Source organism: Mchenga conophoros, linkage group LG20 (genome assembly GCF_057382185.1).
Source record: "Mchenga conophoros isolate Kocher_MC1m ecotype Shallow Benthic linkage group LG20, M_conophoros_male_GT1.1, whole genome shotgun sequence".
NCBI lineage: Eukaryota > Metazoa > Chordata > Actinopteri > Cichliformes > Cichlidae > Mchenga > Mchenga conophoros.
The window spans coordinates 5,643,909-5,656,607 of NC_140545.1; the positions used below are offsets into that span (position 1 = coordinate 5,643,909).

Genomic DNA, 12,699 nt, shown 5'->3' on the forward strand with positions numbered 1-12,699 from the left:
CACCCAGTGCTTCCTGCAGAAGTTCTCTGATGACTCTGCAATAGTCGGCCTCATCACTGATGGGGACGACAAGGAGTACAGAGGTCTGACCCAAGACTTTGTGGACTGGTGCCAGCTGAACTACCTCCAGATCAACGCCAGTAAAACCAAGGAACTGGTGGTAGACTTCCGCAGGCACAAGCATTCTCCACTGCAACCACTGAACATCCAAGGTATGGACATTGAGGCTGTGGACAGCTACAGGTACCTTGGTGTTCATCTGAACAATAGACTGGACTGGACTCATAACTCAGACGCCCTCTACAGGAAAGGGCAGAGCAGGCTGTACCTGCTGCGGAGACTCAGGTCGTTTGGAGTGGAGGGCCCACTCCTGAAGAAATTCTATGACTCTGTTGTGGCTTCTGCTATCTTTTATGGTGTGGTCTGCTGGGGCGGCAGCATCTCTGCTGGGGACAGGAAGAGACTGAACAGGGTGATCCGAAGGGCCAGCTCTGTTCTAGGATGCCCTCTGGACCCAGTGGAGGTGGTGAGTGACAGGAGAACGGCGGCTAAGCTGTCATCCCTGATGGACAACATCTCCCACCCCATGCAGCAGACTGTGACAGCACTGAGCAGCTCCTTCAGTGGGAGACTGCGGCACCCACGGTGTGGGACGGAGAGATTTCGCAGGTCTTTCCTCCCCACTGCTGTCAGACTCCATAATAAAGACTTTAACTGATCAAGCACACACATCCATACATATGCAATAATACTAAGTGCAATAATCCTTTCTGTCATCGTTGTATTTTACTCAGTTGTATATAGTATTTGTATTTGTATTCTATTTTTATCTTATTGTATATTTATTTTATTCTATTCTGTACAGTTGTATACTGTATTTATTCTTATTGTATTCTAATTTTTGCCTCATAACTTTTGCACTGTCCATTTCCTGCTGTGACAAAACAAATTTCCCACGTGTGGGACTAATAAAGGTTATCTTATCTTATCTTATCTTATTCCGATGCACAGCTTGAACTACATGTATACACTGCTTTGATCAGTTTTTTGTGTTAAAGTGTAAAGAACTAAAATAAAATGTCCTTTTAGCACACTTTGAAATTATTTCATTTATTGTTATGCAACAGGACTCAAATGACTTAGCCCAGCGTCGTCACAATAATCATGTTTTATGCTAGAATTTGCCTAAATCAAAGTAACTGATAGATTAAAATGCTCAGAATCCAAAAGTTTAATAATTTGAGGAAACTTTAAATTAAACAAACAAAAACATCTAAACACAGTCTGCAGTTTAGTACTTATAATAGCCTTTGTCCACTTGTGTTTATGTCAAAGAATATTCCACACACTCAATAAATAAATAAATAAATAAATCTGTCCAAAATGCTGAATTTGACTAATTTAATTGCATGTAAATTTTATATGTCATTTTGTCACATAGGTACAGTCTAAAATGTTGCCTCTAATGGATCCTGGTCAGATGAAATTTACTTGACATTCAGTTTATACCAGGCACATTTTCCTTAATGGTTTTATTATATGACTTAAAAAACAAACAAATAAACAAACATTGTTTTCATACATTTCATTTGGACTTAACTCAAAACTACTGCTTCATGTTTGCAGAGGGTAAACAGCATGTTTTTGTTTTTCAGTGTCTATCTGCACTTCACATTCTTGTTCATGCTCATGAAAAATAACTTCAGGCGACAGTGTCTGTCAAGTGTATGGTTGCAGACAGTTGACACACACAGCCCATCTTTATTTGCATTTGTAACCCGTATTATTCACTTATTACGCTGATATCAGTTGCACGTGGGTGTGGACTCAGTTTTACATACTGTACAAACTTTTTAACCTACATCCTCTCTGTGGGCATAAAAAGAGCAGGACTGGGCAACTGTATTCTCTAGCGGTATCGACTTCAAATTCAAGCAGGTAAAATGGTTGATATGCGTCGATGGGGAAAGTAAGGTCCACTCAGCAGCCATTCACCCTCTTTATATATCGGGAAAGGGCAATTACGTGCATGAATGAGCAGTAATTGTGCTTTGAATTCATCAATAAAGAGGCTCAACTGTTTTGAATATTAGAAATGGGCGCCCCGTGTGTGTGCAGGTACAGTATGCGTGGGAGTGACGAACCTGTGGGCTTGGGCTTTTTGCCTCGATTGATTGACATGCCACAGACTCGCGCGCACGCACATGCGGACAAAAATATTTCCCAAGGTTTTCTATACGCACATATTTAACTCCAAGCCCAGGTGCCGATATATGACAGACAGCAGTCCATACACACACACACACACACACACACACACACACACACACGCACAGACTCACTGCTTGTCCTTTGACCTCTGAAGCTTCCAAAATAGAAGAAAGACCTTGTGGAGACTTGTTGCAGTTGTTGACTCCGCACTTCTTGGCTGTCGTTCAAAAAAAAAAAAAGTTTCTCACAAGCGGAGGATGAGGTGGAGGAAAAAAAGTGGGCATGCAGCTAACTTGACGTAAAGTCTTCCAGAGGGAGATGTTTGTCATACCGTCAGCGCTTAATCATAGCGTGGACTAAAAAGTTGTCATCCACTTAAAATGTTAAATAACAGAAGCGCCTACCGTGAAAGCTGAGGGCAAATCCCTGATAGATTGATTCATCACTCCAGCTGCTCTTCTTCGTAGGGGTGAGTAGTAGAACAAAAAATGTGACTGCTTTATGTTATTTTAGTCTGACTTGCGGAAGAAAGAGGCGTTCAGCTTTGTAATAGAGGGATATAATGCGAGAAGAGTGGATGGGCTATTTATCAGTGTTTATATACAGAGGCAGACTTTTAAAAACCTGCACTTTTACCTCAGCATGATACCAGAGCTCAAGTGCCAAATCATGTAGTGAAGATAGAGAGCCACAAATCCCTGCAAAGGTTCTCATTAGACTCTTACCTTCTTACTTTAATGTTAAAGTCACCTGCTCACTTTCCTTACATCTCTTCCAAATGGAGGAAGCTTTACGTGCAAACGGTTCATAGCCAATAAAGGGGGCAAAAGATCCAGCACTGGTACTGGTATCTGATCCGTATTTTGTTTCTATCCCTTGCTATATACATGCACAAGCCTTTTAGTGTCACCTGTCACACCTAAAGTGCTTTAGAGACAGATACATTTAAATTCCATCTCTCCCCACAAAAAAAACGTAGAAGAAGAAAAAAAAAGGTTCAGAATACATGAAATAGTGAAAGGTGTGTTGGGTTGTATCATTTATCTATTTATTGTGGAAATTAAGCCATTTAGTGGTCATTAAATGTTTAAAATGCGCAAATTGATGTTGATTCATCTCATAAATCATGGCACCCCCTAAATAAGCTGCCTTTATATGTTAAAAATATTGCAATCAGATCCGTACTAAAATTTATAGTATGGCCCAGCACTAATAGTGCGTTTCACTCTCTGTTACTCGGTTACTACGCCTCTGAGAGGGTGAGGAGCAGTGGTGGGTTAGTGGGTGAGTCGCCCAGAGCATTAGCCAGGCTTAGTCCTGTGAAGCTGGCCTATTCAGGACTCTGCAGCTTTGTCATGGTGAAATGGGTCGCATCTCTTTCTTTGCGTGACCCAACATGACTGAAATGTGGTAATTGGGGAATTCTGCGGTCCTCACTCCCTGTGGTGATGTTTGTACAAAGCCTTCAATAAAGTAATTTACAGTAGAACAGGCTGTGGCACGAGAACAGGGTCAGCTTTTAATTTTAAAAAAACATCCTGTGTTGCGATTGTTGTCAGCTTTTTCAGATTTTTCTCGCGTGTCAAGGGTCCTGTAGTCTCAGCCGATGGAAACACACACTGTGAATATGTGCATACAGATGCTCTTTGCAGATGTCTTTACTGTTTTTGTTTGGATATGTGAGACACACGCACACGCGCACACGCACACACGCACACACGAATGTGACAACAATGTTGTTTGGTCTGTCTGATGGGTGGCCTGCAATCAATCATAAGGAGACATATTTATGTGTACAGTAGCAACTACTATATATCTCTCTTTTTTAATGAAGACCATCTTTAAAGGACAAATCATAATTTTGATGACCACCGCAGATAGGACAACATTTTCCAAGATGTAGAAATCACCCATGACTGGTTACCTTATGACTAATGACAGAATTCAGCCTCCGGTGCTCTACATCCTCAAGTCCAGCTGCAGATTTTTAACCTTCAACAGTAGGGTAAGCAGTTTATACTGAAAAAATATTTACTGGTCAAACAAAACCAGACATTCGATTTTCTCACATTTAGAAACATAAAAAATTTCAAACACCCACTGCAGTTTCCCTGAATCCAAACTGAAGCTTGCATTTGATGTTTTTTATGCAATCAAAGTCAAAGATCCTCAGTTCAGGATAGAATTTTGGTGAAGAAACGACTGCAAACAATACGCTGATCAAACTAGTCAGTTCAATTTTCTATTGTTGGCTCAAACAGTGCACAGAAACACTCAGTTATTTTGGCTCTTCCCAGTTTAGTTTTTTTTTTTTTTATCATCCAGGTTGTTTTAAATAAATGCTTCCAGAACAACATGAATTGAACCTTCCACATTCATGACTCACCGGCATTTTCTGGTTTATTACAGGCACAGAAAGGATGGTAAATTTGAAATGTCAGATGGTGAGTGGTTTTTCTGAGTGCACTTATTGTGAAGCAAGTGACTGAATGCAAACTGATGGTGGATTCATGCAGGAAATGTCATAACACTTTGACACTGTGAAATAAAAATCAAAACTTTCAAAAGCAAACACGGGAGCTCCACAGTGGCACCAATGAGACACCATAAATGAAACGGAGTGCCAGGAAAGCACCTCCTGCTCCTGCTTTTCACTTCACAGGTTGTACAATACATTGTCACCCCGGTACCGGCATTTCAGCATGTGTTGTAACATGCTAGGCATGTTGTCTCCACCTATCTCAGCTACCTTTTGAGGCAAAAGACGAGATAATTGCTTTTTGGCAACCTACATAACCCTCTACTGCATACATATACTCTACTGCATTATATAATTGGAGCCTGCTGCATTAGTAAATCATGTCCTTCTATTCAGAGGCTGAAACTTGACAGAGACACCTCCATAACTCTGTAACATACACATTTTATTGACTTAATGTTACACTCTAATATCCTGTTGTACATGGCATATGTTTCCAACAGTCAGCTGTTGCTTTATAGATCGCGTGGATTTAATATCTTGCCAAATGTGTTGTGACAGAACAGAGTATATTTAGCTGCCGTCAGCATTTGAGCAGCTCATGGTTATCCATTAGAAGCAGATAGTTTAATGTAAGAGCCTTACCAGGCAGGGGGTGAGTTTCTCAGCCACTTAATCAGTGATGCATGGGGAAGAGTAAAACTCCATGCCAGTCACTTATAGTCAACAAAATTATGGTATCAACATGAGGCCACTGCTTGAATGACTATAACATAACCCAATAATCAAATTTAATGGTAGAACAGACCTGATTACTAATGGCTTTGCTTTTCTGTCGCTTCCAGAGACATTTCAGGCAGTTTAATGTGCGCGTTTCTTGTTTTCAACAGAAATTGATTTCTGTTTTGAAGCTGCTGATGAGGCGGTTGGAGATTGCCATTGTGAGAAAGTGAAAGAACAAAGTCAAATAAAATTTTCAGATCTGCGATTAGCTGTTTATCATAATGGTCTTTGTGACTTAATGGGCAGAAGATGTTAAATGGTTTTGTGTGCACAGCTATGCAGCCACAGTAAATTGTAAACTAATAAATTCTTTGCTGCATAAGTTAAGTTACAGATAATTCACAGAAGGCTTCAAACAATTCATCTGTTTGAGGGGAACAAATTAAAGTTAGTGTTTTAAAGTAGACGGCAAAGGCAGCAGGATACTGCAGCAAAAAGGAATGTGAACGAAACAGGGATGATTACTATCCTAGAGAAGCACAGCGATCACATCTTTTGCATATTAGTAGACTCAGAGAACACGCTTGTGTGGATTAACTGGTAATCTGAGAATACCACACATATGAATAAATTAAGAGGAGCATGTGTGTGTCTGTGTGCTTCTGAACTTGTTCTTTAGAGTAGAGAATGAAGATAACAGCTGTGAGAATAGTGTCTTGATTGATCTTGGCAGGTTTAACTAATGCTTTGTGCAAACTGTATTTGTATATTTTTCTTGCATTTGATTCACTATCGAGTACCACGGCGCCATACGCGATCTGTGCACAGCCTTTGATACAAAACAAATCGACCAAAGAAAATGAAAGAGTTCGACAAAGGTGGCTCTTTTTGCTCCAAGACGTTGCCTTTAAACTTGGTCGATAATTTAGTTCTGCTTCGTTGATCCGTGTTAATTAGAAGATGACCACTGAAGATGCACTACAGCTCTGTGCGTATTTGGTGGGGGAATTTATTGCTTTGCTCCAAGGACAGCCAGTCCACCTTTGGAATGCTTGTAAAATATTTACAGCAGGCACTGACACAGGGAGTCACTGCGCATCAACACAGTGGTTTAAAATAGCGGGGGCACTGCAGCGTGAGAAACTGATTGTGTCTTCAGATTGTCTATCTTGCCATCTATTTAAACAATTGGTGACAGCTTTTGCAGGCATCAAACTTTCACTCATCATGGGATAAAGCTTTTATTCTCTGGAAATCCCTTACAAATTCCCAGTAAATCTTCCCGACATAGATACCAGTATTTCTGTTACCATGGTTGTTTGGCTTTCTGCCTTTCAGCTCTGGCAGTTCCTAACTACCAGGAGCAAAGGTCATGACTGCTCCAGCCGACAAATGTTGGGTGAAATCAACGCCTCACGCAGGGGGCACAGATAACTTTGGACCCCGTCTAAATTGGAGCAACTGATACTTCTACACGAGAAGGTTGGGATGATCTGGCTTTGAGAGCGGTCACGAAGGCTGTGCTCAGCCTACTTTAACCCCCCATGCTGCACCTTCAAGAGTTTTTCGACAAGTTCAGTTGACAATAGGATGAATTCCTTCCAGTGAGTGGGGAGCATGGTGTGTTGGCACTTGAAATGCTCTTCACAGCATTCTGTTGGACTCTCGCTTTTGAACACTGCCCTCACTGTTAAACCCCTTTTCCAGCACAAAAACATACTTTTAGACAGAAGGGACAGAAATAAGATGCGCCATCTTCAGCACATCGCCCTGTTGACTGGGACAGCGTGTTCCTGTTCCCGGCTATGAAGTAAACATCCTCTCTAGCAAAATATATCATTGGAGTTTTGTTGTTTTCCTGGAACCTGGAGAGAGATGTGCACCTTTAGATAGACTTCAGCAAAGTTAGGGCATATCACAAAACCAAAACAAAGTCTGAGATTGCACTTGGGTCACAAATGTGAAAATGTAGAAAATTTGCCTATGACACATACCTTCTGTGTTCTTACATGTTGCCCTGCTTTGAGACTGATTTACATGAGCCAGGACAAGTTCACACTACACAACAAGAAGGCTGAAAGCAATTCTTTTAGACTTCATTCTTCTCTGCTCACATGACTCATTTAGTTGGCAGTATTCCTTGATGTTCACAAAAAGGATAGACTTTTGTGAAAGGAATATTTACAATGCTCTATATTAAAGATTGTGTGTAAATAAAAGCCACTGTTTTATCAGGTTTCCCTCCAATTAGTAGTAACTCTATATCATTTGATTACTATTTCTTATTTATGTGTTAAAATAATTATCATTTGATTATAATCACATAGTTGTAGCTGGGAAATCTACAAATCTACAACCATTTCAACATTTTCAAATCTAAGGTAAGGTAATTAAAGGTAATTAAAGCATTTTTAGATGATGAAAATAGTCAATGTTTGCACTGAAAGAGCTAGTGAGGATAACCAGTAACAGAGGCCAGTGACTGTTTGTCCCAACTAACTGTTCAGTTGATTGCAGTAAACGCCTAATGTCATTATTGCTAATTAATGTTATTACCATATATTAAAATTAAACTCAGGGGCTTCTTTAATATTCAAAAGCAGTGATGCCTTTCAGAGTTTAACTGCTCTGTGCACATTACAACAGTAATACCACAGTATGCAATAATAATACTTTTTTACAATAATTGTTATCTTTCCCAGGTTTCTGAAATATTAAGCTCTCCATTTGTTGCAAAGATTAGCTTTGACCATAACATTCAGTGCAATAATTTCACTAACAACAGTCCTGAACTCAGTGTCTGTCTTTTCTGCCTGCTGGAATTCAATTCAAATGCTAATGAGCAGAATTCCCATGGATTTCTCTCTCCTGTGCCATAGATATCACCTCCACAAAACTCAACAACACAGCCCCCCCCGCTTTCTTTCTGTTTTTGTCTCTCTCGTACTCTCTAACTTTCATTCTTTGTCAGGGTCGAAACCTTGCTCACAGCAATCTGGCACTAAACTGGTAGTACCCAGCGCTACCTTTCCAGCAGGTATTAATATGCATATGCATCACCATCAGGTCATGCAGCGGCTCTGAAAAATCAACTGCTATTTTCCTTCTTGCCAGAGATGCTACTTTCCCATGAAGATAAGATGGCTTAATATTTCTATTCAGATAAAATTTTTCTTTTGGGGGACATAATTTATTTATTTATGGTGGAGAAATCCCCTAAAACTCCAGTGCAAAAAGACTGTGGCTCACATTTGCTACTTAAAAAAATGACAGTTATAGCAATAAATTTCTTTTAGACCTGTTTAATTGTATGAAAATGGTGATTGTGTATCCTCCACAGTTATTCACTGTTTGACTTTTTCATCATGAGCTATTGCCAAAACTGAATAAACAGCACTAGTAACCATATGACTACTGTCCATGGGCTCCATCTAACTGTAATTGTAGCAGTAACATGTGTTTTAAAATGTGTACTTGTAACTACTTAAAAAAACTATTAAAACTGTCAGACTTCTTTCTTCATGGCAATATTTTGTGCTACCTTGAAGTCTCATTTTTCACTGCTAAGCTACCAGAGTGCTTCCTCAGTCCTAGTAGTAACCTTGTGTGAGAAGTGGAGGTATTTGCTAATTGCAAGCTAGCAGAGTCGCTTGGGGGGATGTTGCAATCTCTGAGGTGCAGTTATGAGACTTCACTTGATACTTGGCTCTGAATGTGGGGCGAGCCGCCCTGGTTTTAATCACAGCTTGCCAGCTTGTTGAGTCTTTGTTGAAACATTTACTATTCTGATTGCTGTTGTCACATGTTACGCGGTGCACCTGTTCGTGACTGAAAGACGCAAAGCAGTGTGTCGTCTTCATATAAACTAATGTGGGTGGAGGGTAAAGGTAGCGTCGTGTCTGTCTGTTCTTTTTCGTCTATCTTCTGGCGCTTTCCTCTACACACCAGCTCCCAAACTTCCGACCTAACACAGAAGAGCCCCTAAAACACTCTTTAATGGACCCTTTCAATTGGACGCACAAACCAGAACAAACACTTTCATTCATGGTGTTCCAAAAATGCTAATGAAGCAAGGCCCTGACACTTTCACAGGGGTACCCCTGTCATGAGCCTGTGTTAGACAGCAGTGATGCTTTTGCTCAGACAGAGAGATGCAAGGTACAGCTCTTATGGTAGTTGTCCCAACAGTAACTTAAACCTACCAAGGCAAACGATCTTCTCAAGTGCACCTGGCTCTGAGCCATGGCATATATGGAAGAAATCAGGGGAAAAACCAGATTGAAATTCTGAAGAACTAATTGTCGCCTTTTCTCAAACAATTCTTGAAATTCCCCAGTTGCCTTTTACGCTGTCAACGATGTGGACAGTGCCAAGAATTTCTATATGTCATAGTTGAGATACGTAACATTTTCCAGGGAATCGCTGTATGCAAGTGACAGCCAACATTTGGTGATGATCTTCATACCTCAGCAGATAACTGCATGTGCTGCTGTGCTGCACTCACCAAGCTGCAGAGAAGACCATGGATTCCCAAGTGTGGTCAAAGTCCATTAATCTGCAGGTTGAGAGACTTCTCATCATTTAATCGATGATATACACTAACCGGACACATTATTAGGTACACCTGTTCATTAACACAAATATCGAATCACTCAATCATATGACAGCAACTTTATGCATTAAGCCATGTAGACATCGTCAAGATAATCTGCTGTAGCTCAAACTGAGCATCAGAAAGGGGAACAAAGGTAATTTAAGTAACTTTATATTCACATGTAGTGCTTTTCTACTCTTCCGGAGTACTCAAAGCACGCTATGCAACATGCCACATTCACCCATTCACACAAGCACTGTCTTCTATGCTTTTTAAGTGCTTACTAACTACCATTCACAAACACTCCGATGGCTGCACTCATGCAACTTGAGCCAGAGATCGAACCACTAACCATCTGATCAGTAGGTGACCTGCTCTACCTCCTGAGCTACATTACAACTAAGGTGATTTCCCCATATAATTAATTATCCTAGAGTTTACAGAGAAGGGCCCAAAAGAGAAAAGTTCGCTTGGTGAAAAGATGGCTTTGAGGGAACAGTAACTCAAATAACAGCCAAGCTATGCAGAAGAGCATCTCCAAACACAAATGGACTATGACAGCAGAAGACCACACTGTGTGCCCTAAGCTAAGAACTGAAGCTGCAAATCACGCAGGCTCACCCAAAATTAATGGACTTCTGCATTTTGATGGTAGGGTCAGAGTTTGACATAAACAACATGAAATCATGGATCCATCCTGCCTTGTATTAATGGTTCAAGCTGATGCTGGTTGTGCAGTGGTGTGGGGGAAAGTCTTGGCTCACTTTAGACCCCTTAGTACTAAATGAGCATCATTTAAACGCCACAGTCTACCTGAGTTGTTGTAGTCCATAACCATCCCTTTATGATCACAGTGTATCAGTCCAATGATGGCTGCTTCCAGCAGGATAGCTGACCATGTTGCAAAGCTCAGATTACCTCAAACTGGTTTCCTATACATGACAGAGCATTGAGTGTACTGAAATGCCCTCAACAGTCACCAAATGCACATTATTTACATTTTACCCAGCATTTTACTTGGACAAGTACAAACCTCGATTTTCAAAATCAGATTGCATTTGACTGAAAGTGATCACCACGTGAAGTAGACGACGATAACATCTTTTTCGGTTGGTTTCTAAATAGCTTTGTAGTTATCTAACTGAGTTACTGGGATCCGCAGATTTCTGCGGTATAGGTTTGAGGGAAAACTTCGAAGTGACTCATGAGCCTTATTCTCTTGACATGTTGCAGCAGATGCTTTGAAACTCATTTATTTCCAGCTCATCAACAATAGGCAGACAACTAATTTATTTCTGATGAGTTTCTCACGAGTGAATTCTTTTTTAAATTAGTTGATACATAATAAATTACCTTTGCTTGTGGTATTTGTTTATTTTTTGGCTGTTATAGATATAATCCACGTTCTGTGCTGGTTACTCATGTCACTTCTTATTCTCACACACATATGAAAGTGACCTGAACTGCGTCTGTGAATGCTTTTCTTAACTAAGGAGGCTGCGGGCTGAATTTGTTTGAAGCGAGATAGAATAATTTATGTTTTTTAAAATGATACAAAGATTGCTGTTTTAACAGCCAGAAACTGTGTTTTGAGTCTTTAAAAGGTGAGGTGAGAGGTGATGTTGAGTAGAGTGAGAGTGTCCGCAATTATGTGTTCATCCTACAAGATGAGGCAAGTTGCATTCTTCTGTGAGGATTTATTACTTTGTCTGTGGAACTGATTTCTTTTTACACTTACAAACAGTGGATCCATATGGATCCATCACAAAATACTTGATGCACTATGACAAAACTACAGATTGAATACACATATTCTCTGGCATTTCAAAAAGAATTAATTATGACTGAAAACCACATTCTTATTTGTTACTTTCTTTCACAAACAGTGGCAGCAATGTGTTTATGGGTCACTGGAAACATTGCTTTGAATGAAATGAAATTTGCTGCCAATGTGAATTATGTGTTCTCCCAATAGCTAAAAAGAGCCACACTGACACCTAAAACTGAGTTGATCATTTTTAGTACATTACAAACAGAAGCCAATAGGGGCATATTAAATGATTTCCTTCTAATGTCTTCAATAATAGTAATTCTGTTGTAATATAGAAACATATAATGTCAAAAGTTGGTCAGAATGTAAACATTGTGCTTTAACTGACAACTTTTGCAAGTTTGTTAAGCAAACTAACGAAGGACAGCTGCTGCACAGATGACTGTTTTGAAGCAAAAACTCTTACAAGACTTTACTAACCCAGCTAAATACCACTTTAGGCCTTCGAGATTATCCCATAAACTAATTACCGGCTTAGTTCAGACAACAGAGCACAACACTGCTCCTTTATCTGCCTCTCTGCAACGGTGATGAACAATGTTTTGAGATGAAGGCAGGTTTGATGAGGTCTTCTTGTGGCCTGACTGTCTGAAGGGAGGAAGTTGAGTGTGACAGCTTGTCTCCAAACTGTCTGTCTCTTTGCTGCTAGCTATGGAAACTGATTAAGCTTCTGAATGCCACCCTTTGTCACCCTACAACTGCAAGGGACATATTTCAATAGTGATTCATGTTCTTTTATAGGCTGTCTCACTCAGAGGACTTTTACTTTTTCTATGAATGGAAATTCAGTTTATCTAGCAGTTTTTTAAAGAAAACACATCATTTCTATTGAGATGAAAGATCTGCAAATGAACTATCCTG

The 12,699-nt window shown here is 40.1% G+C and overlaps 1 protein-coding gene across 1 annotated transcript in view; it reads left to right on the top strand.

The window, feature by feature from the left end:
- Positions 1–2,526: 2,526 nt before the first annotated feature.
- Positions 2,527–12,699, top strand: part of chl1a (cell adhesion molecule L1-like a) — a 48,538-nt gene continuing 38,365 nt past the window's right edge. Inside the window, exon 1 of the mRNA XM_085259028.1 lies at positions 2,527–2,680. The gene's annotated coding sequence lies outside the window, so the exon portion shown is untranslated. The remainder of the gene's footprint in view (positions 2,681–12,699) is intronic.